Source organism: Rhinoraja longicauda, chromosome 38, assembly GCF_053455715.1.
Source record: "Rhinoraja longicauda isolate Sanriku21f chromosome 38, sRhiLon1.1, whole genome shotgun sequence".
Lineage (NCBI taxonomy): Eukaryota > Metazoa > Chordata > Chondrichthyes > Rajiformes > Arhynchobatidae > Rhinoraja > Rhinoraja longicauda.
Window position 1 is genome coordinate 14,842,360 of NC_135990.1, and position 25,893 is coordinate 14,868,252.

At 45.9% G+C, this 25,893-nt stretch overlaps 1 protein-coding gene across 2 annotated transcripts in view; it reads left to right on the plus strand.

Annotated features, from left to right (window-relative positions):
- cib2 (calcium and integrin binding family member 2) overlaps nucleotides 1–25,893 on the plus strand; it is a 95,532-nt gene that overhangs the window by 21,183 nt on the left and 48,456 nt on the right. The gene's annotated exons all lie outside the window — the stretch shown is intronic.

Consider the following 25,893-nt stretch of genomic DNA (forward strand, 5'->3'; position numbering starts at 1 on the left):
GCAATCGTTTGAATGAGTTTATCTTCATTTAACATCTCAAGCAAAAGGTGGCAACATCTCAGGCAAGGTACTGCTTTCCTTTCTGCGTTAATATTTCCAGAGCGGGACTTGAACTTGTACTTTCTTGCATTGAGGCAAGAATACTATCGAGTGAGCTGTGGCTAACTTGTGTGTTTATTAATATTTCAACAGTGTAGGGTTTGTTGGTTTACGAGTTTCAAGTACTTTGGGGCTTAAAGTGCAGAGTTAGCCGTGATGTGGATTTGATCAAAGTGATTGCTTTCTCTGTGTGAGGCTGGTCGGTTCAATGGCCATCATAACAATCAGAACATCCAGTGACGTTGAGGTACACAACTGAAGATGTGTCTGAATGGTAGCAACATCACCTAGTGGTCATCCCCAAGAACAACACAATGCAAGTCAATTGTAGTGCGAAACCTTAGGGATTGTAACAGCCAGTCCTACTAATCAATCAGAATCACAAGCTTGGGAGGAAGACTGTTGGTCTGAGAGATCGGACAATTCACTCTCTCACAAAGAAACATGTCTGGTTCCTTTTGACATTCCAATCCAGAAAATCTAAGGGTGAAACCTAAAACTTCATAGACCAAGGTCAAGGCAGACACAAAATGCTGGAGTAACTCAGCGGGACTGGCAGCATCTCAGTGTGAAGAAGGGTCTCAACCCGAAACGTCACCCATCCCTTCTCTTCAGAGATGCTGCCTGTCCCGCTGAGTTACTCCAGCATTTTGTGTCTATCTTCGATTTAAACCAGCATCTGCAGTTCCTTCCTACACATGAAGATAATAGACAATAGACAATAGGTGCAGGAGTAGGCCATTCAGCCCTTCGAGCCAGCACCGCCATTCAATGCGATCATGGCTGATCACTCTCAATCAGTACCCCGTTCCTGCCTTCTCCCCATACCCCCTCACTCCGCTATCCAGCTCTCTCTTGAAAGCATCCAACGAACTGGCCTCCACTGCCTTCTGAGGCAGAGAATTCCACACCTTCACCACTCTCTGACTGAAAAAGTTCTTCCTCATCTCCGTTCTAAATGGCCTACCCCTTATTCTTAAACTGTGGCCCCTTGTTCTGGACTCCCCCAACATTGGGAACATGTTTCCTGCCTCTAATGTGTCCAATCCCCTAATTATCTTATATGTTTCAATAAGATCCCCCCTCATCCTTCTAAATTCCAGTGTATACAAGCCCAATCGCTCCAGCCTTTCAACATACAACAGTCCCGCTATTCCGGGAATTAACCTAGTGAACCTACGTAAGATGAAGGCCGTCAGGCTGGGTGGAATTTTGGAATTTAATTACATTAATTTCTCCAGTATCATTACTTTTCTATTACAGTTGGGCCACCATTCATGTGGCACATGATGAATATTGTGCAAATAGAAATTGTGTGATAGGACACTAAGGCTCTATGGAAAACAGTAGTTAGTTTCCAGTCTCACAAAATGAGTTATCCAACACATTTTTAATGAAATTTAAATGCTACTAAAATCAGCAGATGTTGCGGATAAACTTTGTTCAATGATAATGCTGATGTTGTTATGTTCAAAATTCCAAGGATTCACCTGGGCACCACAATCCTGCAGTATCCCTATATACCTTGATTCCCTTCACATCTGAAAACCTATTGATCTCTAACTGACTGCATTCAGCAACTGTTCCTCCACAGCTCTGCAGGGTGAAGAATTGCAAGGATTCACTATGGTCCAGGAGATGTAAGAAAATAACTGCAGATGCTGGTACAAATCAAACGTATTTATTTCACAAAATGCTGGAGTAACTCAGCAGGTCAGGCAGCATCTCAGGAGAGAAGGAATGGGTGATGTTTCGGGTCGAGACCCTTCTTCAGACTGATGTCAGGGGGGCGGGACAAAGGAAGGATATAGGTGGAGACAGGAAGATAGAGGGAGAACTGGGAAGGGGGAGGGGAATAGAGGGACAGAGGAACTATCTAAAGTTAGAGGTCAATGTTCATACCGCTGGGCTGCAAGCTGCCCAAGCGAAATATGAGGTGCTGTCCTCCAATTTGCGGTGGGCCTCGCTATGGCACTGGAGGAGGCCCATGACAGAAGGTCAGACTGGGAGTGGGAGGGGGAGTTGAAGTGCTCAGCCGAGCCTGAGTTTGGTTTCGCCGATGTAACAACAAATCCAACAAATCATCCTCCAACATTTCCGTCACCTACAACGGGACCCCACTACTGGCCACATCTTCCCATCCCCTCCCCTTTCTGCGTTCCGCAGAGACCGTTCCCTCCGTAACTCCCTGGTCCACTCGTCCCTTCCCACCCAAACCACCCCATCCCCGGGCACTTTCCCCAGCAACCGCAGGAGATGCAACACCTGTCCCTTTACCTCCCCCTTCAACTCCATCCAGGGACCCAAACAGTCTTTCAGGTGAGACCAGCACCTCCTCCAACCTCATCTATTGTATCCGCTGCTCTAGATGTCAACTTCTTTACATCGGCGAAACCAAACGCAGGCTCGGCGATCGTTTCGCTCAACTCCCCCTCCCACTCCCAGTCTGACCTTTCTGTCATGGGCCTCCTCCAGTGCCATAGTGAGGCCCACCGAAAATTGGAGGAACAGCACCTCATATTTCGCTTGGGCAGCTTGCAGCCCAGTGGTATGAACATTGACTTCTCCAACTTTAGATAGTTCCTCTGTCCCTCTCTTCCCCTCTCCCTTCCCAGATCTCCCTCTATCTTCCTGTCTCCACCTATATCCTTCCTTTGTCCTGCCCCTCTTGACATCAGTCTGAAGAAGGGTCTCGACCCGAAACGTCACCCATTCCTTCTCTCCTGAGATGCTGCCTGACCTGCTGAGTTACTCCAGCATTTTGTGAAATAAATGGCCCAGGAGATGAAAGGTCTTGTCATTGTTGTCCCAGCATTGAGACTGTGATCCCTGGTACCCTGCACTTATTTATAGGTCATGAATCCAGGCGTTCTGTGAAAACTCACAGGACTGATTCCAATGAAGTATAAAACAAGGAACTACAGATGCAGGTTTACAAAAATAAACACCAAGTGCTGGGGTAACTCAATGGGTCAGGCAGCATCTCTGGAGAACATGGATAGGTGACGCTTCAGGTCCCGACAGTCAACAGCCCACAGTTAAATGCTGCCTGAAATCTTATTTTGTGGTGGGCAGCTAGAACAAAATGGAGGAATGATAATGCAATGCTTTGGCTAGCCGTACCATGCACCCATCCACATTTTGTGTGCATTACATGCTGTTGGGTCCCTATAGGATATCACAGCAACAGTGCAGCGTGCCGCTCAGGGAAGAAGTGGAATCAAACAGCTTGCTTTGTGTTAGTTTAGTTTAGAGATACAACGCGGAAACAGACCCTTCAGCCGACCGAGACCGCACCGACCAGCGATCCCCGCACATTAACACCATTATAAACACACACTCGAGCCAATTTACATTTATGCCAATGTACATGTATACCAAGCCAATTAACCTACAAACCTGTACGTCTTTGGAATGTGGGAGGAATCCGAAGATCTCGGAGAAAAGCCCACGCGGTCATGGGGAGAAAGTACAAACTCACAGACAGCACCCTTATTTGGGATCGAACCCGGGTTTCTGGCGATGAAAGTGCTGTAAGGCAGCAACTCTACCACTGTGCCCCTAAATTTGCATGCCACACCTTATTTTTTGTTAGTGATTTCACCTTCATTAAGACTTCATTCGGTGTAATGAAATGAAGAAAGAATTACATATGTTCCACGACTTCAAAATATTCCAACGCACTTCATGGAAAATAGTTTACCTTGAAGTGGAGGAAATATAACAATTTCTACAAAACAAATTTCTAAAATCAGCAATGTAAGTGTGTTAAGCAAACTGTTTTGGCTTGTCAATGAGAAACTGTTTTGTGAGACTGATACTGATGTAGAGTATGAGGGAACAAATGGGAAAGTGGAACCATAAATAGTGCATGAAACCTTGTCCCATTGAAACAGATTAGACTGGACAAAACAATACCCGTGATTACTTTAGCTAATTAATGATGTGAAAATGGAATTCTTAAAGGAAATTGAACTAAATATTTAATCGTAGTGCTTCATCAATCAGAAAATAAGCCAACAGCACAGGAAAGAAGAGAAGAAGCTTGAACATTAACTTAACAACATAAGAAATAGAAGAGAAGGCCATCTGGCCCCTCAAGCCATTCACCGAGCCGATCTTGCTTACCAGCGCCATTTTACAACACTATCCCCACATTTCTCGATTTCCTTAATGACTACCAATATGTCAACCTCTGTTCTAAATAAACAGTGGCACAGCGGTAGAGTTGCTGCCTTATAGCGCTTGCAGTGCCAGAGACCCGGGTTCCATCCTGACTACGGGTGCTGTTTGTATGGAGTTTCTACGTTCTCCCCGTGACCTGCGTGGGTTTTCTCCGAGATCTTCGGTTTCCTCCCACACTCCAAAGAAGTACAGGTTTGTAGGTTAATTGGCTTGGTGTATGCGTAAATTGTCCCTAGTGTGTGTAGGATAGTGTTAATGTGTGGGGATCGCTGGTCAGTGCGGACTCGGTGGACCGAAGGGCCTGTTTCCATGCTGTATCTATGAACTAAACTGAGATTCCAAGCTCTCCAGGATAGAGAATTCCAATGGTTCACTGCCTCTCAGTGAGGAAACCTCGTCTCGTCTCAATCTTAAGTGGCCAACCTGCATTCTCAAACTGTCTAGGAAGCAACTGTAGATGCTGGTTTACACCGAAGATAGACACAAAAAGCTGGAGTAACTCAGCGGGACAGGCAGCATCTCTGGAGAGAAGGAACGGGTGGCGTTTCGGGTCGAGACCCTTCTTCAGACTGTCTATTCTCAAACTGTCTTCTGGTTTGAAAGTCATTAAGGGAAAACATCCATCAGCAAAAGTCTCTGTCAGAAGGCTCAGAAATGGAAAGAACTTGAATGCAGGCTCACCGAGAGGTATAGGTACTTCTCAGCTTCCGATGGGATTCCGCTCCGAGAAACCCATCGGAAACTGAAAGTATCGTAAGTCGAAATGCATTGAAAACGCGCGTTCACGTGTCCGGAAGCGAGCAGTGGCTCGCTATGGGGCCCTGCCGTTTGCACCATCGTAAAGTTGAACTATTGCAAGTCGAACCATCATAACCTGGGGAGGACCTGTACTGAAGAAAAGCCAAAATCCAAACGCGAATGGAACCAAAAGATATAGAGCTGGAACCGACAGAATTCAGAACTGCTATCAACCTGACAAAATGCAGAACTGATTAGTCAGCACCCAATTGGTGATAATCTCAGGTACTTCTGACCAAGTGATAGATTAGGGGAGCAGATTAAATGTAGGTGTAACTCCTAATACCTTAGGGGAGGAGTGTGGAAAGAGTCTCAAGTGTCTGGAGGCATGGCAAGTGTGACACTCTCAACTCCTTTCATAATTGTGTACGTTTCAAGGAGATCTCCACTTATCCTACTCAACTCTAAAGAATGCAGTGCCAGTCAACTGGATTTTCCATGTTCAGCAAACCTGGCATCCTTGGAACCAGAAAAGGATATAAAGCAAAACAAACAACAGTTTGTACAAAATGCTGGAGTAACTCAACGGGACAGGCAGCATCTCTGGAGAGAAGGAATGTGTCCGACCCAAAATGTCACCCATTCCTTCTCTCCAGGGATGCTGCCTGTCCCGTTGAGTTACTCCAGCATTCTCCAGCATCTGCAGTGCCTTCCTAAACCGTTTCAGGTTAATGACTTTTTTTTGTTGATTTGGGGAATAGGTAGAGGTAAAAGGTGGTTTAAAATGCAGAGGAAGATATTATAGGGGTGAACGAGAACAATGGGGAGGGTGTGATGTGGTAGAGGACAGGTTTGTTTAAATGAAAAGGGTGATGAATGTATAATGTAAAGGAGAATTGTCCGAAATTAGTGAGGGATGTGGCGTAAATGCTGAAAACTGGAATTTGAGATCTTAGAAATGTTGGTTATCTGAAATTATTGAAGGCTGAGATGTGCGTAGTGTGCTGTGAGATGCTGTTCTGTTCTTACATTGGGCTTCGATGGAAAAGTGATGGGTGCCAAGAGCAGAGTGGGAATGAGATGGAGAATTCAAGTGTAGGAAGGAACTGCAGATGCTGGTTTAAACCGAAGATAGACACAAAAGACTGGAGTAACTCAGCGGGACAGGCAGCATCTCTGGAGAGAAGGAATGCATGATGTTTCGGGTCGAGACTCTTCTTCAGACTGAAGTCAATCTTCAGTCTGAAGAAAGGTCTCGACCCAAAGTTACTCCAAAATTTTGTGTCTATTTTTGGAGAATTAAAGTGACAGATAAGCTTAAAGTCACACTTGCAGACTGACAGAGTAGTGTTTCACGGAATGAAGGTATTTATTCACAAAATGCTGGAGTAACTCAGCAGGTCAGGCAGCATCTCAGGAGAGAAGGAATGGGCGACGTTAGTCACCCTTGCTGTGTTTGGTCTCCCAAGTGTAGAGAATACCATATCATGAATACTGGTTGCCAGCACATGATGTGGAATGAAGGACAAGCTTCATCTGTTAAGAATGTCTGGAGTCCTGTATGGCTTTTTAAATTTCAGGGTAAAAGACTAGGCGGCACGGTGGCGCAGCGGTAGAGTTGCTGCCTCACAGCGCCAGAGACCCAGGTTCAATCCTGACTATGGGTGCTGTCTGTACGGAGTTTGTACATTCTCCCCGTGACCTGCATGGGTTTTCTCCTGGAGCTCCGGTTTCCACCCACACTCCAAAGCTGTACAGGTTTGTTGGCTAATTGGGTTGGTAAAATTGTAAAAATTGTCCCTAATGTGTACAGGATAGTGTTAGTGTGCGGGGATTGCTGGTTGGCACAGATTCGGTGGGCCAAAGGGCCTGTTTCCATGCTGTATCCCTAAACTAAACTAAACTACAAAGTCGGGCATCATCAGAAGAGACATTACTCTCTACATTTTATGTATCCTTTCTCATTATGTAAGTCTCTCCCCCATCCCCTTCAGGCAAACACTCAGCAAATTGCAAAGTTGAGTTATTAAGCAATTTCAATTATAAGAGATATATGTGTGAACAGTGTGGTTTAACATGGAGGGAAACATGTAATCCCATCTAAAATACCTAAATGATAAGTGCTTCTGTCTGTACACGACCATAAAATTAGAGACTAATTACAGTAACCCTGAATTAGCCTATATCTAATGGTTAGGCTAGCCTACATTTTCTAATATCAGATTTCTACTTATAAGATCCAACCACTCAGGATTTTCTGCCATTAGGGCAACAGTTCCACAGTTGTGGACAGTCAAATTATCTTTGGCTAAATAGAATAACTTTGTGTTGCGTAATATGCTTCAAATTACTTATTGTGTGTTATAAGATCATAAGTGATTGGAGCAGAGATTTGGCCCATCAACTCTACTCTGCCATTCAACCATGGCTGATCTATCTCTCCCCCCCTAACCCCATTCTCCTGCCTTCTCCCCATAACCTCTGACACCCGTACGAGTCAAGAATCTGTCTATCTCTGCCTTAAAAATATCTATTGACTTGGAATTAGTTCATTAATATTTCATACCACCATTGTGCTTCTTATCATGTGAGACTTCAATGGCATCATTTTGGAAGTCTGGGTAGATTATGTTGGCTGTTAAGGAGCTTCTCCTGCTGAATCCATCTTGGTTGTTTCCTAGCACAGTGTGCATGACTGCAGATAGACAGCATCCCTAATAGAGCTGGTCTTCACAGGGTGTAGCAGACAGTACCTGATGTCATAGGGGCTGATTGCCTGATTGCCATAGAGGGAGTACAGAGAAGGTTCACCAGATTGATCCCTGGGATGGCAGGACTTTCATATGAAGAAAGACTGGATAGACTCGGCTTGTACTCGCTGGAATTTAGAAGATTGAGGGGGGATCTTATAGAAACTTACAAAATTCTTAAAGGGTTGGACAGGCTAGATGCAGGAAGATTGTTCCCGATGTTGGGGAAGTCCAGAACAAGGGGTCACAGTTTAAGGATAAGGGGGAAATCTTTTAGGACCGAGATGAGAACGTTTTTTTTCACACCGAGAGTGGTGAATCTGTGGAATTCTCTGCCACAGAAGGTAGTTGAGGCCTGTTCATTGGCTATATTTAAGAGAGAGTTAGATGTGGCCCTTGTGGCTAAAGGGATCAGGGGATATGGAGAGAAGGCAGGTACGGGATACTGAGTTGGATGATCAGCCATGATCATATTGAATGGCGGTGCAGGCTCGAAGGGCCGAATGGCCTACTCCTGCACCTATTTTCTATGTTTCTATGTTTCTATGTCAAGATACATGTAGAGATAACAGTACTGTAGAAAGGAGCTGCAGATGCTGGTTTACACCGCAGATAGACACAAAAAGCTGGAGTAACTCAGCGAGACAGGCAGCATCTCTGGATAGGAATGGGTGGCGTTTTGGGTCGAGACCCTTCTTCTGGGACCACACCCCTCTCAAATTTCAGACAATTCTTCTTCTGCAAGAGGGTCTCGACCCGAAACATCACCCATTCCTTCGGCCCAGATAAGCTGCTTGTCCCGCTGAGTTACTCCAGCATTTTGTGTCCATCTTGAAGATATAACAGGATGGGTGACTGGTCAGAAATGGGTTTTAAGAAGAATCTTGCAGGAAGAGTGAAGAGGTTTTAGGGGGGAATTGCAGGCATTGGTTCTCACCTTGGAGATTCCATAGTCTCCCCAGTGTTGAATGTAGATGGACCAGTGCTGTATTGTCTCCATTACGGGCAGATTGTGTGTTGCCAGTGGCCAGGATTTCTGATCTACTGACAGAAGCTCATGGGACTGTGAAGCTTCAGTACAGCCCTGCGATGTCAATGCAAGAGCGTCAGTGGGTGAAAATGCTGCATGAGATTATGGCCTTGAATATATTAAATATGGCCATGGGTTAAAAAATATTAAAGAACCAAATAGAACATTCCACGAGTTGTTTATGCTAGCTTCATCCTGCATTACTGAAGGATGTGACCTTTCATCATCACTGAACACAGGAGTCCTGGAAAGGTCATAAGATCATAAGTTCTAGGAGCTCTCCCTCTATCTTCCTGTCTCCACCTATATCCTTCCTTTGTCCCGCCCCCCTGACATCAGTCTGAAGAAGGGTCTCGACCCGAAACGTCACCCATTCCTTCTCTCCTGAGATGCTGCCTGACCTGCTGAGTTACTCCAGCATTTTGTGAATAAATACCTTTGATTTGTACCAACATCTGCAGTTATTTTCTTACAGTTCTAGGAGCAGAATTAGGCCATTCGGCCCACCAAGTCTACACCGCCGTTCAATCATGGCTAATCTATCTTTGACTCTCAACACCATTCTCCTGCCTTCTCCCCATAATCCCTGACACCCCGAAGCAACAGAGCTGTGAATCTGAAGTCTTAAAATTATAACTTATTGAATGGGCCACTGATAAGTGCAGAAGAGTGGTTGAGGCAAGAGTGGTTCAGCTCCAATATTGGGAATTAAAGACAAAATTATGACAGTACAAAATTGTCCTGCTCATCTATGCACAGTATGTTCCTTTCATTCAATGCAAAGTTGTGTTTTAGATAAAGCAAAATAATATTTCAGGAAGGACATTCTTGCTATTGAGGGAGTGCAGCGTAGGTTCAACAGGTTGATTTCCGGGATGGTGGGACTGACAAATGATGAAAGAATGGATCGACTGGGCTTATATTCACTGGAATTTAGGATGAGAGGGGATCTTATAGAAACATAAAATTCTTAAGGGATTGGACAGACTAGATGCAGGAAGAATGTTCCCGATGTTGGGGGAGTCCAGAACCAGGGTTCACAGTTTAAGAATAAGGGGTAGGCCATTTAGGACTGAGATGAGGAAAATCTTTTTCACCCAGAGAGTTGTGAATCTGTGGAATTCTCTGTCACAGAAGGCAGTGGAGGCCAATTCACTGGAAGTTGTCAATAGAGAATTATATTTAGCTAATTAAGGGATATGGGAAGAAAGCAGGAACGGGGTATTGATTCTGGATGATCAGCCATGATCATATTGAACGGCGGTGCTGGCTCGAAGGGCTGAATAGCCTACTCCTGCACCTATTTTCTATTTTCTATTTTAGGATTCGAGATTAAAGAGTGAAGGATCCCACATAGCAAGGTTAAGCTTAGCATAGCAATGTTTATATTGTTCTGTGTCGGAAGGAACTGCAGATGCTGCTTTACACCGAAGATAGCCACAAAATGCTGGAGTAACTCAGCGGGACACACAGCATCTCTGGAGAGAAGGAAAGATTTTGTGGGCTGCCAGTAGAACTCAGGGAAGTGTCTTGTAATCTCACAGAGATGAAGTGGGCAATCCTTCATTGGGAAGCAATTGTCCCCTCAGCACTTCCAAAACACATTAAAAAATATATATTATTTTGAAAGGATATGGGTTTCATAGGCTGAGGCAGCATTGAATTGCCTGTCCCTGGTTGTCCATGGGGAAAGTGCTGGTGAGATGCCTTCACACAAATTGATTGTTTACTGCCTAGAAGGAGGAAACACAGGAATTTCTTCAATTTTAAGTGAAAAGGCCATGTTAAGATCTGGCATGCACATCAATTCTGTCTTTAAATGATGTGAGCTCCACCTGCCTGTGTTTGGTCCATATCCCTCTAAACCAATCCTATCCATGTACCTGTCCAAATGTCTCTTCATTGCTGTGATGATACTTGCTTCCACTGGCAGCTTGTTCCATACATCCACCACCCTTTGTGTGAAAAAGTCATCCTGCAGGTTCCTATTAACTCTTTCCACCCCCTCACCTTAAACCTATGTCCTCTGGATCTCGATTCCCGTACTCTGGGCAAAAGACTGTGCATTTACCTGCTGTATTCCTCTCACGATTCTATACACCTCTATAAGATCACCCCCCATCCTCCTGTGCTCCAAGGAATAAAGGCCTAGCTGCTCAACAGGCCTAAAGTCCTGGCAACATCCCCGTAAGTCTGCACTCTATCCAGCTTGACAACATCATTCCTTTAACATGGTGACCAAAATAAAGTTGTATTGCAAAGTGGCAAATCCACTATGAAGAAGCTGGTAAAAGCATAACAGCATGTAAATAAGAAAATAACTGCAGATGCTGGTACAAATCGAAGGTATTTATTCACAAAATGCTGGAGTAACTCAGCAGGTCAGGCAGCATCTCAGGAGAGAAGGAATGGGTGACGTTTCGGGTCGAGACCCTTCTTCAGACTGATGTCAGGGGGGCAGGACAAAGGAAGGATATAGGTGGAGACAGGAAGATAGAGGGAGAACTGGGAAGGGGGAGGGGAAGAAAGGGACAGAGGAACTATCTAAAGTTGGAGAAGTCAATGTTCATACCACTGGGCTGCAAGCTGCCCAGGCGAAATATGAGGTGCTGTTCCTCCAATTTCCGGTGGGCCTCACTATGGCATTGGAGGAGGCCCATGACAGAAAGGTCAGACTGGGAGGGGGAGTTGAAGTGCTCGGCCACCGGGAGATCAGTTTGGCCAACGCGGTCCGAGCGCAGGTGTTGAGCGAAGCGATCGCCGAGCCTGCGTTTAGTTTCGCTGATGTAAATAAGTTGACATCTGGAGCAGCGGATGCAATAGATGAGGTTGGAGGAGGTGCAGGTGAACCTCTGTCTCACCTGGAAAGACTGTTTGGGTCCTTGGATGGAGTCGAGGGGGGAGGTAAAGGGACAGGGACAGCAATGTCGATGCGTGGCTTGGAAGGCATCGTCCAGGTGATGGTGTGTCCCTGCGTTTGCTGCCCTTGTCTGTCCAGCTGGTCGAGGCCATGGGTGTGGAAGGTGGTATCCAAGGAGTGAGAAGGTCATAAGAAAGAGGAGCGGAATTAGGCCATTCAGCACATCGTCTACTCCGCCACTCAATCACGGCTGATCTATCTCTCCCTCCTAACCCCATTCTCTTGCCAACTCCCCATAACCCCTGGCACCCGTACTAATCAGTGAGTATAGGTGAGTTGCTGCATAGCATCCTGTAGATGGTACCAACTGCTGCTACTCACTAAGTGCCCTGGGCAGAAGGAGCCCACTTCTTGAATCATCCGATGACAAGTTGTTAGCGCAATACAGTTTGCTGGTTCACTTAAGAGGCAGATTGGTGGGGGATGGAGTCACGTGTAGGCCAGACATGAAATTGTCCTTGGGCATCTTATCCTGCAGTGCATGAACTGCATATTAATCTTTCCTCTTCTGCATTTTGCATCATTTTCTTGATGCCCATCTTCCTCCAACTTCTGCTCTCGTGTGCGTGGGGAGGAACTGCAGATGCTGGCTTATACCAAAGATGGACACAAAAGGCTGGAGTAACTCAGCGGCTTGGGCAGCATCTCTGGAGAAAGGGAATAGGTGATATTTCAGGTGCAGACCCTTCTTCAGACTGAGTCAGGGGAGAGGGAAACTAGAGGTATGAAAAGGTACAGAACAAATCAGAGCCGGCACCGATGGCCAAAGTGCCCACTATTTCTGGTGTCGTATGTATTGGATTGTAAGTGGACGCCATTTTTTCACTCGACGCAGACTGCCAACTGGGGTTAACAGGTTCGCGATCAGTAATGACATCCAATCCCACCCACTAACATTTGACTAATCAGGCTGACTTTGGATCAGACTCACCACTGATTAAATGTGGGACCTGTCCCTTCTGTCTCATCCATTCAGCAACCATTTGAAACAACTGCAGCAGAACTGTGAGCTGATCAATTTTCCAGTTATAAATAAGTTCCCGAGTTAAACAGCAGACCATTCAGCGCCCTTCATGTTAGGTACAGTGAAACTCTAATAATCTAGTACACACAGAACTCTGATGGTGCTGGATGAGCAGAGATTCTGGTCTATTGGATGTTACCTGTAAATCACTTATCAAAATGTGAGGCAATATAACACACACTTGTAAATCACTTATCAAAATGTGAGGCAATATAATACATTTTCTAGTGAATCGGGTAAGTTTAAAGGAAGCCTGAAAACCAGGGACTTGGTGAGTGGAAAGAGATTGCATGGATTGGGGCCCTGGTGAGTGGAAATGGAGCCCAGGAACTGGAAGTGTTGAGTAGAAAATAAGCACTGGAACTGGGGCCTTGGTGAATAGAGTGCGGGAATGTGAGTCTCGGGAGAGGAAAGGTGGCAAAAATAGAGCCATTATCTGGTGAGCTAGATGCCAATCCTTTGGGATTTCCGAATGGCTGGACAGCAGGTTATCAGAGTTTTATTACATTATGAATTGAGGAACTAGGGTAGATGGCATAAACAGTTCAGCTATTAGAGTCACAGAGTGATACAGCATGGAAACAGGCCCTTCGGCCCAACTTGCCCACACCGGCCAACATGTCCCAGCTACACTAGTCCCACCTTCAGCATTTGGTCCATATCCCTCCAAACCTGTCCTATCAATAGACAATAGACTATAGACAATAGGTGCAGGAGTAGGCCATTTGGCCCTTCGAGCCAGCACCGCTATTCAATGTGATCATGGCTGATCATCCACAATCAGTACCCCGTTCCTGCCCTCTCCCCATACCCCCTGACTCCGCTATCATTATGAGCTCTTGAAAGCATCCAGAGAATTGTCCTCCACTGCCTTCTGAGGCAGAGAATTCCACAGATTTACACCTCTCTGAGTGAAAAAGTTTTTCCTCATCTCCGTTTTCAATGGCCTACCCCATATTCTTAAACTGTGGCCCCTGGGTCTGGACTACCCCAACATTACTAACCATGTAACTATGACTATAACATTAACTAAATGAGCATTGGGGTACTGGAGTGTTCACACAGTGAATGCTAGAGGACTCTATGATTCTACGACTCTACCACAGGACGCAATGGTCCAATGATCTCCTCTGCTTTTCCTCCAGCTGCCGCATCTCCCATCTTGCCATCCTTTTGGAGATTTTCCGCAGTGTGATTAAACTGTGATGGTGAGGTGGGCCCTGGGGACGGATGTTTTATAAAGACTGACACACAGGCCCTCCCTATTACCTTGCTATGACCTCTTAATTATCAGCTCGTGACCCTTTTGGAGAACCATTGGCCTGTAGGTGGAACCTGACTGTTTCCTCTTTCCCGTTCAGTAGTTCCAATGCAACCCCTGACATGGCGACACTTTGCTTGCTCTGGCCCTTTGATTTTAGAAGGATGAGAGGAGATCTTATCGAAACGTATAAGATTATTAAGGGGTTGGACACGTTAGAGGCAGGAAACATGTTCCCAATGTTGGGGGAGTTCAGAACAAGGGGCCACAATTTAAGAATAAGGGGTAGGCCATTTAGAACTGAGATGAGGAAAACCTTTTTCAGTCAGAGAGTTGTGAATCTGTGGAATTCTCTGCCTCAGAAGGCAGTGGAGGCCAATTCTCTGAATGCATTCAATAGAGAGCTAGATAGAGCTCTTAAGGATAGCGGAATCAGGGGGTATGGGGAGAGGGCAGGAATGGGGTACTGATTGAGAATGATCAGCCATGATCACATTGAATGGTGGTGCTGGCTCGAAGGGCCGAATGGCCTCCTCCTGCACCTATTGTCTAGTGATTAGCTTGGCAGCTTGGTTCGCTCTGACCTGGAGGTGACTGAGCAACTGAAAGCTCATCAATCACAGCATGAAGGAGGCAATGAAGTATTGATTCAGGCCTCATTCATTTCCATGTTAATGACTTCCAGGTTGTTGGCCACACAGTAAGACCGATGGGATCTGCCAAACCTCCAACTCAGTCCAACCTTTCGGGAATCCCACCTGACGGATAGTTTAGTTTTGTTCAGAGATACAGCGTGGAAACAGGCCCTTCGGCTCATCGAGTCTGCAATGACCGGCGATCCCCGCACATTGACACATTTTTTTCTAATCTCCTCAACGGAGATGCGACCTTTACCGTGTCGTATCTCCGTTCGCGTTACGGCCTAACACTGTGGAGTTGGCGGCCTCCAGCTGGGATCGACCTTGAAGACTCCGGTCGCAGGGCCTGGACTTACCATCTCGGAGGCTTCGGCCGCGGGCCCTGTAGACCGCAACATTGGGAGCTCGCAGGTCCCTGGCTGGCGACCGGCTTTCGGGAGCTCCAGCCGTAGCAGCTTCGACTGCCCCGAAGCGCGAGGTTCGATCGACCCGCTCGCAGGCCCTTCATCGCCCTGCGTGGCTTGGCCGCGGCACTTTCCATCGCCCGGTGGGGGCTTAGGACCTTCATCGGCCTGCTCGGCTCGGCCTGGGACTTTCCATCACCCGGCGGGGGCTTCAAAAGTCGGGAGCCTCGATCGCCTCGAGGCAGCAGCTTGACTGCCTGACCACGGGAGAAGAATGAGGAGGAGATAAGACTTTTCTTTGCCTTCCATCACAGTGAGGGTGTGCCTGGAGCAATCAATGTGATGGTTGTTTGTGTTAAATTGTAATTGTGTGTCTTGTGTTCTTTATTGTTTACTGCTGGACCCTGCCGTGAGAGAGAGGACGCTGGCGATGTTTGTTCGCCACTTCTCCGTCAGGACAAATCTTTTGTTTGTTTGTTTGTTTTTATGTCTTGTTTGTTTTGTAAAGCGTCTTTGAGTATCTTGAAAAGCGCTATATAAAATAAATGTATTATTATTATTATTATTATTATTATTATTACTATCCTGCTGACACTAGGGACAATTTACACGTACACCAAGCCATTTAACCTGCAAACCTGTATGTCTTTGGAGTGTGGGAGGAAATCGAAGATCTCGGAGAAATCTCGGAGTGGCGGTCACGGGGAGAACGTACAAACTCCGTATAGACAGTACCCGTAGTCGGGATCGAACTCGGGTCTCAAACGCTGCAAGCGCTGTAAGGCCGCAACTCTACCGCTGCGCCACCGTGGCCGCCAAAAAGAGTTAGGGATAGAGTTTCCAAATGCCCTTTCCATGAAAAGCCACGTAAATAGGACACAGAGAGATGCAAGTGACAAGGGAATCTAGTTTGCAATCAATAGCATGTTGATGGAGGTGGATGTGTAATAGCATGTTGATGGAGGTGGATGTGTAATAGCATGTTGATGGAGGTGGATGTGTAATAGCATGTTGATGGAGGTGGATGTGTAATAGCATGTTGATGGAGGTGGATGTGTAATAGCATGTTGATGGAGGTGGATGTGTAATAGCATGTTGATGGAGGTGGATGTGTAATAGCAAAGTGCAGTAACCAGAGCAAGAACCAAGAGTCTATCATATTTCTCAGGAAATCTCATCATCCGTGAGCATTTTGGTCTTCGTTTTAGAGATAAAGATTGAAATTGTTTAATAACTCAAAGCTCTTGTTGCAATTTGAGGAGTGTTTGGCTGAAGGGGGTGAGGGAGAGACTTACATAATGAGAAGGGATACATAAAGTGTAGGTAGTAATGTCTCTTCTGATGATCCCTGACTTTATAGTTTAGTTTAGTCAAGTCAAGTCAAGTCAATTTATTTGTATAGCACATTTAAAAAACAACCCACGTTGACCAAAGTGCTGCACATCTGACTAGGAAAAAAAGAAACATACAGAAACATACAGTTTAAGACTAAACATACAGTTTAGTTTAGTTTAGGAATACAGCATGGAAACAGGCCCTTCGGCCCACTGAGTCCAAGTCGACATGTGATCAGTCACTTACACTCCTTCTATCTGTTATCCCATTTCTCGTCTACTCCCTACACATTAAGGGAATTTGTTTGGAACAGACCAATTCACCCTACAATCCCGCACGTATTTGGGATGTGAGAGGAAGCCAGAGCACCCGGAGGGAACCCACACAGTCCCTGGGGTAATGTGCAAACTCCACACAGAGAGAGAGCCTGAGGTCAGGGTCAAAGGCTCTGATACTGTGAAGCAACAGCTCTACCAACTGGCAATAGCCTCAGTTTCCGTTATCTGTTATCTTATGGGTAATATGCAGAGGCAGGTCCCTGCACATCTCACCTGCAGCTAACCCTTCCTGGCTCTGCTTTGGTCAGGTCCCATTAAAGGGGGGCATGTCGCAGATCAGCGTTCACAAGACAGGAGACAATACAATACAATACAATACAATACAATACAATATATCTTTATTGTCATTGTACAGGGGTACAACGAGATTGGGGATGCGCCTCCCATACGATGCAATAATTTAATTTGCTAGTCAGTATTAATTTAAACAACAACAACCCAACGAAACAAATTGTAACAGTTTTAAGACAGAATAAAGTGCAAGTAGATCTGTGCCGGTTCACTGTGCGATGTGACCATCCGGCTCAGCAGGACCGGTTCATGGCAGCTATGGCCCTGGGGATGAAGCTGTTCCTAAGTCTGGAGGTAAGGGCGTAGAAGGCCTTGTATCGTCTGCCCGATGGAAGGAGTTCGAACAGACTATTGCAGGGGTGTGAAGAGACCACAGCAAGTATATTTTATTGTGTAAGAAGGAAGTGAAGATGCTGGTTTACACTGAAAATAAAAAGAGAACTTATGCCCAGAAAGTCCTCCGCAGTCACAGTGCCAACCTCAGTTGAAGTCGAGAACAACACTCGGATACGGCTAAATGGCTCATTAAGCAATCCCAACCAAAAATACATCCTAGGCAACAGTACCTTCAATTGGACAAAGTTGTGATAGACACAAAAAGCTGGAGTAACTCAGCGGGTCAGGCAGCAATAGTTTGTTTCTCATCATTGTGGGATGGAAGAACCCAGGAGATGTAAACTCTTGGTTTCAGCAACAAGGAACCGTTTACATGGAGCCCCTCCCAATGTCAGGATGCCCCCAAATTCCTTACTTCCATGAGCAATGCAGCCCAGCAGCCAAGCTGTACTGTATTTCAATTCAATTCAATTCAAGTCTGAAGAAGGATCTCGACCCGAAACGTCATCCAGTCCTTCTCTCCAGAGATGCTGCCTGTCCCGCTGAGTTACTCCAGCATTTTGTGTCTACCTTCGATTTAAACCAGCATCTACAGTTCTTTCCTAAACACTGTATTTCAAGTCCCCAGCTAGTGTGGTGAGATTGAAACTCTTTGTATCTTTACCTTTACATTTTTGGCCTGGGCTTCTCAATTAATAACCTATTATGCTATTATTTCCATTTATTTTCCTTGCTTTCTCCTATTAAGCGGCCAACTTTTTTCTTTTTTTCCAGTTCAGAAATATACTTTGTTCATGACGTACATGGAACTGCAATTGGTTACAGTCTTTCTCTACTTTCATTGTACCATCAAGTCTTCCATTTTTTGCAATGGGTCAACTCTTCTTAATCCTCTTCATAAGTTTTTATGTTCATGTGATCGGAGCAGAAAATAGCCCATCAAGGCTACTCCACCACTCAATCATGGCTGATCTATCTCTCCCTCCCAACCCCATTCTCCTGCCTTTTCCCCGTAACCCCTGGCAACCCGTACTAATCAGGCAATGCATCTGTGATGTGTCTGAGAGGCTGTTGCACTGAACCCAACCCTTCAGTATCCAGTAGCATCAAATGCACCAAAATAATCAAGGACCAGTCTCGCCCCAGACACTCTCTTTTCTCCCCTCTCCCATCAGGCAAGAGGTATGTAGGTTAATTGGCTGGGTAAATGTAAAAATTGTCCCTAGTGGGTGTAGGATGGTGTTAATGTACGGGGATCGCTGGGCGGCACGGACTTGGTGGGCCGAAAAGGCCTGTTTCCGGCTGTATATATATGATATGATATGATAGGTACAGAAGTGTGAAAACGCACACCTCCAGATTCAGGGACAGTTTCTTCCCAGCTGTTGTCAGGCAACTGAACCATCCTATCACCAACTAGAGAGCGGTCCTGAGCAACTATCTTCCTCATTGGAGACCCTCGGAATATCTTTAATCAGATTTTATCTTGCACTAACTATTAGTCCCTTTATTCTGTGTCCTGTACACTGTGGATGGCTCAGTTGTAATCATATATAGACTTTTCGCTGACTAGACAGCATGCAATAAAAACCTTTTCACTGCATCTCAGTACACATGACGATAAACTAAACGGAACTAATCTCCCTCAGCATGCACTCCTGCAGCCTGGAACATGCCAGCTTGCAGTATGTACTTGCAGACATGTCCTTACACTTGAAGACTAACAAGTGTTAGACCGAACAGATCTTTTATCAAGTTGTGTAGGAAGGAACTGCAGATGCTGATTTAAACCGAAGACGGATACAAAATGCTGAAGTAACTCATCGGGACAGGCAGCATCTCTGGAGAGAAGGAATGGGTGACGTTTCGGGTCGAGACCCTTCTTCAGACTAGTCAGGGGGAAGGGAAACGAGAGATATAGACAGTGATGTAGAGAGAGATAGAACAAATGAATGAAAGATATGCAAAAAAGTGACGATGATAATGGAGACAGGCCATTGGGTGGAGGAGGGAGGGAGAGAGAGGGAATGCAGGGGTTACTTGAAGTTAGAGAAATCAATATTCATACCGTTGGGTTGTGAGCTGCCCAAGCAAAATATCTTTTGTCAAGTTGATGATCTTCCAGCAGCAGTTGATGTTTGTCTTGGTCTGGAACCTTGACAACAGCCCATAGATCAGAGTCCCCATCACGCAGGTACTCAGGGTGAAACCCAACAAGAATCTTTGCCTCCTATTCCAGACCTTCTCTGTAACCTTGAAGCATTGAGAAATCCAAAAGCAGTCACAGTTGTGGTCAGAGTTGTGGGTCTGAAGAAGGGTCTCGACCCAAAACATCACCCATTCCTTCTCTCCGGAGATGCTGCCTGACCCGCTGAGTTACTCCAGCATTTTGTGTCTACCTTACATCAGATCATAAGATCATAAGTGATAGGAGTAGAATTTGGGCCATTCGGCCCATCAAGTATACTCCACCATTCAATCATAGCTGATCTATCTCCCTCCCAACCCCATTCTCCTGCCTCCTCCCCATAATCTCTGACACCCGTATTAATCAACAACCTATCTATCTCTGCCTTAAGCATATCTACTGACTTGGCCTCTACAGCCTTCTGTGGCAAATAATCCCACAGATTCACCACCACAAATTACTCCAGCATTTTGTGTCTATCTTCGGTTTAAACCAGCATTTCCTTCCTACACAGTTGTGGTCAACCCATTCCAGCTAACTGATCCCCATTTCCATTCAGCTCTATTTGCAATCTGCTTTCTAAGGATCCTTAAACAATTTAATTCACTAATGTAAAGGGAACGTGCTCAAATGTCCCCACTTCTGAGAGCACCTAGATAGAGTTGACACAGAGTAAACAAAATTTATCTTTATGTATCCGAGGAAACACCAAGTTTGTCGTTGCTGGTCAAACACATTTCTTGGAACAGCATTGATAATTTACGGCTTCTGCAAGAGTCGTATATTTTCTTTAAAAAAGCTTTGCATGCAAGCTGTCTTTAACTTCCATCAATCACTGTTCAAATGCTCAAGCATAATTTTGTCACTCCAGATCTTCCACAGCATTCAAGAGAGTAATTTTAAGATGACCCCTCTACTCATAGAAACAGTCTCTTCAGCCTAACTTGGGTGGCACGGTAGCGCAGCGGTAGAGTTGCTGCCTTACAGCACCGGAGACCCGGGGTCCAGCCCGACTATGGGCGCTGTCTGTACAGAGTTTGTACGTTCTCCCCATGACCTGCGTGGGTTTTCCCAGAGATCTTCGGTTTCCTCCCACACTCCAAAGACGTACAGGTTTGTAGGTTAATTTGCTTGGTATAAATGTAAATTGTCCCTCGTGTGTGTAGGATAGTGTTAGTATACAGGGATAGCTGGTCGGCACAAACTTGGTGGGCCGAAGGGCCTGTTTCCATGCTGTATCTCTAAACTAAACTAAACTAAATTAAACTACTTCGGTTTGAAGAAGGCTCTCGACCCGAAATGTCACCCATTCCTTCTCTCCCGAGATGCTGCCTGACCTGCTGAGTGACTCCAGCATTTTGTGTCTACCTTCGATTTAAACCAGCATCTACAGTTCTTTTCTAAACTAAATTAAACTTGCTCATGCCAACCAAGAAGCCCCATTAATACTAGTCCCACCTGCCTGCATTTGACCCATACCCCTCTAAAACTTTCCTATCCTGACTATGGGCGCCGTCTGTACAGAGTTTGTACGTTATCCCCGTGACCTGCGTGGGTTTTCTCCGAGATCTTCGGTTTCCTCCCACACTCCAAAGACGTACAGGTATGTAGGTTAATTGGCTGGGCAAACGTTTAAAAAAATTGTCCCTAGTGTGTGTAGGATAGTGTTAGTGTGCGGGGATCGCTGGGCGGCGCGGACCCGGTGGGCCGAAGGGCCTGTTTCCGCGCTGTATCTCTAAATCTAAAAAAAAAAAAAAATCCATGTACCAGCCTCAAGGTCTTTTAAATGTTGTAATGTACCTGCCTCAACTGCTTCCCCTGGCAGCTCATTCCATGTACCCACCACCCACCCACAAGAACAACAGAAAATAGCAGTCATGGCAGGCCCCTCAAGCCTGCTTCACCATTCAATATGATCACGGATAATCGATCTAAAGCTCCAACTCCCATTTGCCAGTTTCTATAGCCTTCAGGCTCTGACCTTTAAAACATAACTAGACCAAGTGGACCCGTTGGGCCCAAACCTCTCCTGCATTGGTGCAGCACCCTCCCCTCCCCCCTCCCTTCTTTCCCCCCTCCCCCTCCCTCCCCCTCCCTCCTCCCTCCTCCCCCTCCCCTTCCCCTTCCCCTCCCCCCCCCACTCCATCCCCCTAAACCCCCCTTATCCTCCCTCCCTCCCTCCCTCCCTCCCTCCCTAGGAAATAGATTTAAACCTTAAAATGTGAATAACTTAAAAAATATAACACCGATTTCAGAAACTTCTTCCATTAGCACCAAAGGGACGACGATGGGTAAGGTGGGCCTAAAATTATTGCGCTATCGTGTACTGTTTTGACTGTAGTTCAGGAACAAACAAACAAACAAACAAGAATTTTAATATATAGATAGATTATCTACCTCAACTTTAGATCTTCTCATGTTGTGACTCTCAAGAGTTAGAAAATTCCAGAGATTCAGCAGCTTGTGTACCAAGAGTTTACCTAATTAACTGTTGGGTTTGTTGAGCTGCCTACACAGACTCCTTCACATCAGGTGGGAGGACAAAATTCCTGACACAGAGATCTTGGAACGGGCCGGAATCCCCAGCGTCCACACCCTCCTACGGAAAGCCCAAGCCAGATGGGCAGGCCATGTCGTCAGAATGCCTGAGAGCCGACTGCCAAAACAGCTTCTGTATGGAGAACTGTGTCAGGGCAAGCGCTCAGTAGGAGGACAGAAGAAACGGTTTAAGGACTGCCTCAAAGTGTCCCTCAAAGACTTGGACATCAACCTCAGCACTTGGGAGTCTCTTGCTCTGGACCGTCCAACCTGGCGTAGCAAGCTCACCACAGGAGCCCGTGCAGCAGAGAACAGACGCACTGCAGAGGCCCAGAGGAAACGCACCGCGCGCAAGGCCCGGGCTACCTCCACTTCCACTGCAGCACCCACCCACTTGTGTCCTACGTGTGGGCGTGCCTTCTGGGCCCGGATTGGCCTCACCAGTCACTTCCGGACCCGCAGTCACCAATCCTCCAACTGAATGTGAAGTCATGGTCATCTTCCAACCCGAAGGACGAACAACAACAACAACAGGGTTTGTTGAGTCCTCATTTCTCAAAATTCACAGAGTTTAAAAATGAATAAGAATGGGAATAATTAATAGGCAAATTGCATCATTAACGGTATTCCACTGAAAGAATTTTGTTTTCAATTTTAACACACTTTTGTCACTTCACTCAAAAGCATCGTCAAGATTGTAACTTTTTCAGAAAGGAACAAATGTACCTTGGGGAGCAATTTACAATGAACCCACAAATCCGCACATCTTTGGGATGTGGGAGGAAACCGGAGCACCCAGAGGCAACCCACGCGGTCACAGGGAGAACGTGCAAACTCCATACAAACAGTATCCACGGCCAGAACTGATCCGAGTCTCTGGCGCTGAGGGGCAGCGGCTCTCTGTAATGAAGTCAGTACACAAATGTTGCATGCATCCTGTGCTGCATTAAACAGCTTCAAGTTAATCGCACGTTGCTTTCCTGTATTAACTCACAGTAATTGCCGCGCAGCTTTCATTTACATTTGCAGCACGGTCATTTACTCATCAATGTAACGCGAGACACTGAGTCCCCTTCTGTCCCCAGTGAGGTCAGGGAGCATTCATGGAAGGAAATGGACAGTCAATGTTTCAGGATGAACACTTCACCTACTCTTATCGAAACGTATAAGATTATAAGAAGGCAGGAACGGGGTACTGATTGAGAATGATCAGCCATGATCACATTGAATGGCGATGCGTACAGGCTCAAAGGGCCAAATGGCCTCCTCCTGCACCTATTGTCTATTGATTTCATGCTACCTGACCTGAACCGCTCAGTTCCTTCAACAGCTCTCCTTGTTCTGCTGCAGATTCCAGCATCTCCTATGCCTCCAGTAGAGCATTCATGTTGTTTCACAGCCATCTCTGAGAATGATCAGTGCCTGACTTGTTATGAGCCTCACCACATATTTGTCCAGCGTTGGTGACTGTCTCGTGTGGAGGGATGGACTATTGGTGCTGTGGAGCACGATGGCAAAGCTCACGGATGACTGGTTTCTATTTCAGTTGACTTCAGCTGTAACTCAGCTGCGTTCCTGCCTCTTGAGTGAAAAGGTTATGGTTTGCTGTTCCGTTTCAGACACTTAAATGCTTCAGTGCTGGGAAGGACAACTGGTCCGCACCGTGTGATTAATCCCCAATAAGCTCATAAAGTGGAGGTGACTGTGTTTGAGTTTGAGTTTAGTTTATTGTCAAAGGTACCGAGGTAGACAATAGACAATAGGTGCAGGAGTAGGTACTTCAGCCCTTCGAGCCAGCACCGCCATTCATGGCTGATCATTCTCAATCAGTACCCCGTTCCTGCCTTCTCCCCATACCCCCTGACTCCGCTATCCTTAAGAGCTCTATCTAGCTCTCTCTTGAATGCATTCAGAGAATTGGCCTCCACTGCCTTCTGAGGCAGAGAATTCCACAGATTCACAACTCTCTGACTGAAAAAGTTTTTCCTCATCTCAGTTCTAAATGGCCTACCCCTTATTCTTAAACTGTGGCCCCTTGTTCTGGACTCCCCCAACATTGGGAACATGTTTCCTGCCTCTAACGTGTCCAACCCCTTAATAATCTTATACGTTTCGAGGTACAGTGAAAAGATTTTGTTGCGTGATAACCAGTCAGCGGAAAGACTCTACAAGATTACAATCCGTAGTCCACAGTGTATAGATACATGATAAAGGGAATAACGTGAATAACGTTTAGTATAAGATAAAGCCAGCAAAGTCCGATCAAAGATAGTCTGAGGGACTCCAATGAGATAGATCGTAGTTCAGGACTGCTCTCTAGTTGTTGCTAGGATGGTTCAGTTGCCTGATAACAGCTGGGAAGAAACTATCCGTGAATCTGGAGTTGTGTGTTTTCACACTTCTATACCTTTTGCCCCATGAGAGAGGGGAGAAAAGGGAGTGACTGGGGTGTGATTCATCCTTGATTGTGCTGCTGGCCTTGCTGAGGCAGCATGGGGTGTAAATGGAGTCAATGGAAGGGAGGCTGGTTTGTGTGATGGTCTGGGCTCGTGGTATCACGAGACCATGACCAAAAGAAGCTGTACCAATTTTTAGAGTAGGATGTAAAAGGCATAGCCAGTGGTTTGAAATGAAGGAGAGGTCCTCTTCTCAGATGGGCTCAGGACATCTTCCAAGCAGAGGCAACTGGGGAAGGCCACTGATCACGAGCAAAGCCCAGAGTAAAGCCTGATGATCACAAAGGCAGCACTTCACAAAATGTCATCATCTTCCAAGGTTGGCTGTGAAAATGTCATTGTCACATCAACTAAGACGAGGATATTGCCGGCACTCGAGGGGCTGGTCTATAGAGAGATGTTGGGCAGCCTAGGACTTTATTTTTTTGAGTACAGGAGAAGAAGGGATGATCTTATGGAGGTGTATTAAATCATGAGGAGAATAGGTAGGGTGAATGCACATAGTCTTTTACCCAGAGTCGGGGAATCAAGAACAGGAACATAGGTTTAAGCTGCAAGGGGAGAGATTTAATATGAACCTGAGGGATAACTTATACACACTGAGGGTGGTGCATATATGGAACGAGCTGCCAAAGGCGGTAGTTGAGGCAGGTACTATAACATCATTTAAAGGCATTTGGACTGGTACGTAGACAGGGGAATCCCCTGTCCCTCTCTTTCCCCTCCCCCTTCCCAGTTCTCCCACTGTCTTCCTGTCTCCTACTACATCCTATCTTTGTCCTGCCCCCACCACCTGACATCAGTCTGAAGAAAGGTCTCGACCCGAAAGGTCACCCATTCCTTCTCTCCTGAGATGCTCCCTGACCCGCTGGGTTACTCCAGCATCTTGCGTCTACCAACTCAAGGAGGAGTTGTTCTGGGGCACTAAAGCCACAATGATATGGGTTATACGGGGCAAAGGTCAGGCTTGAAATAGGAAGGAGGGAAACAATGAAATGTTACAGGAGACGTAGGTTGACTCATCTTCTTGTGTTTCCAGCTCCTCGTACATCCAGATCTCTGACGTAAATTATGTAGTCACTTAAAGAAATGAATAACTCATGATAGCTTAAAGTCTACCTCGGTGATGCGACCATATCTTGTTTACACTATCTCTCGAAATCCTATAAATCATTTAGTGCACTTGAGATTCAGGCTACAGAATGGATGTAGTTACTAAAATTGAGATACATGAATTTCCATATACCAACGCTAACATAGAAACATAGAAACATAGTAAATAGGTGCAGAAGTAGGTCATTCGGCCCTTCGAGCCTGCACCGCCATTCAATATGATCATGGCTGATCATCTAGCTCAGTAAC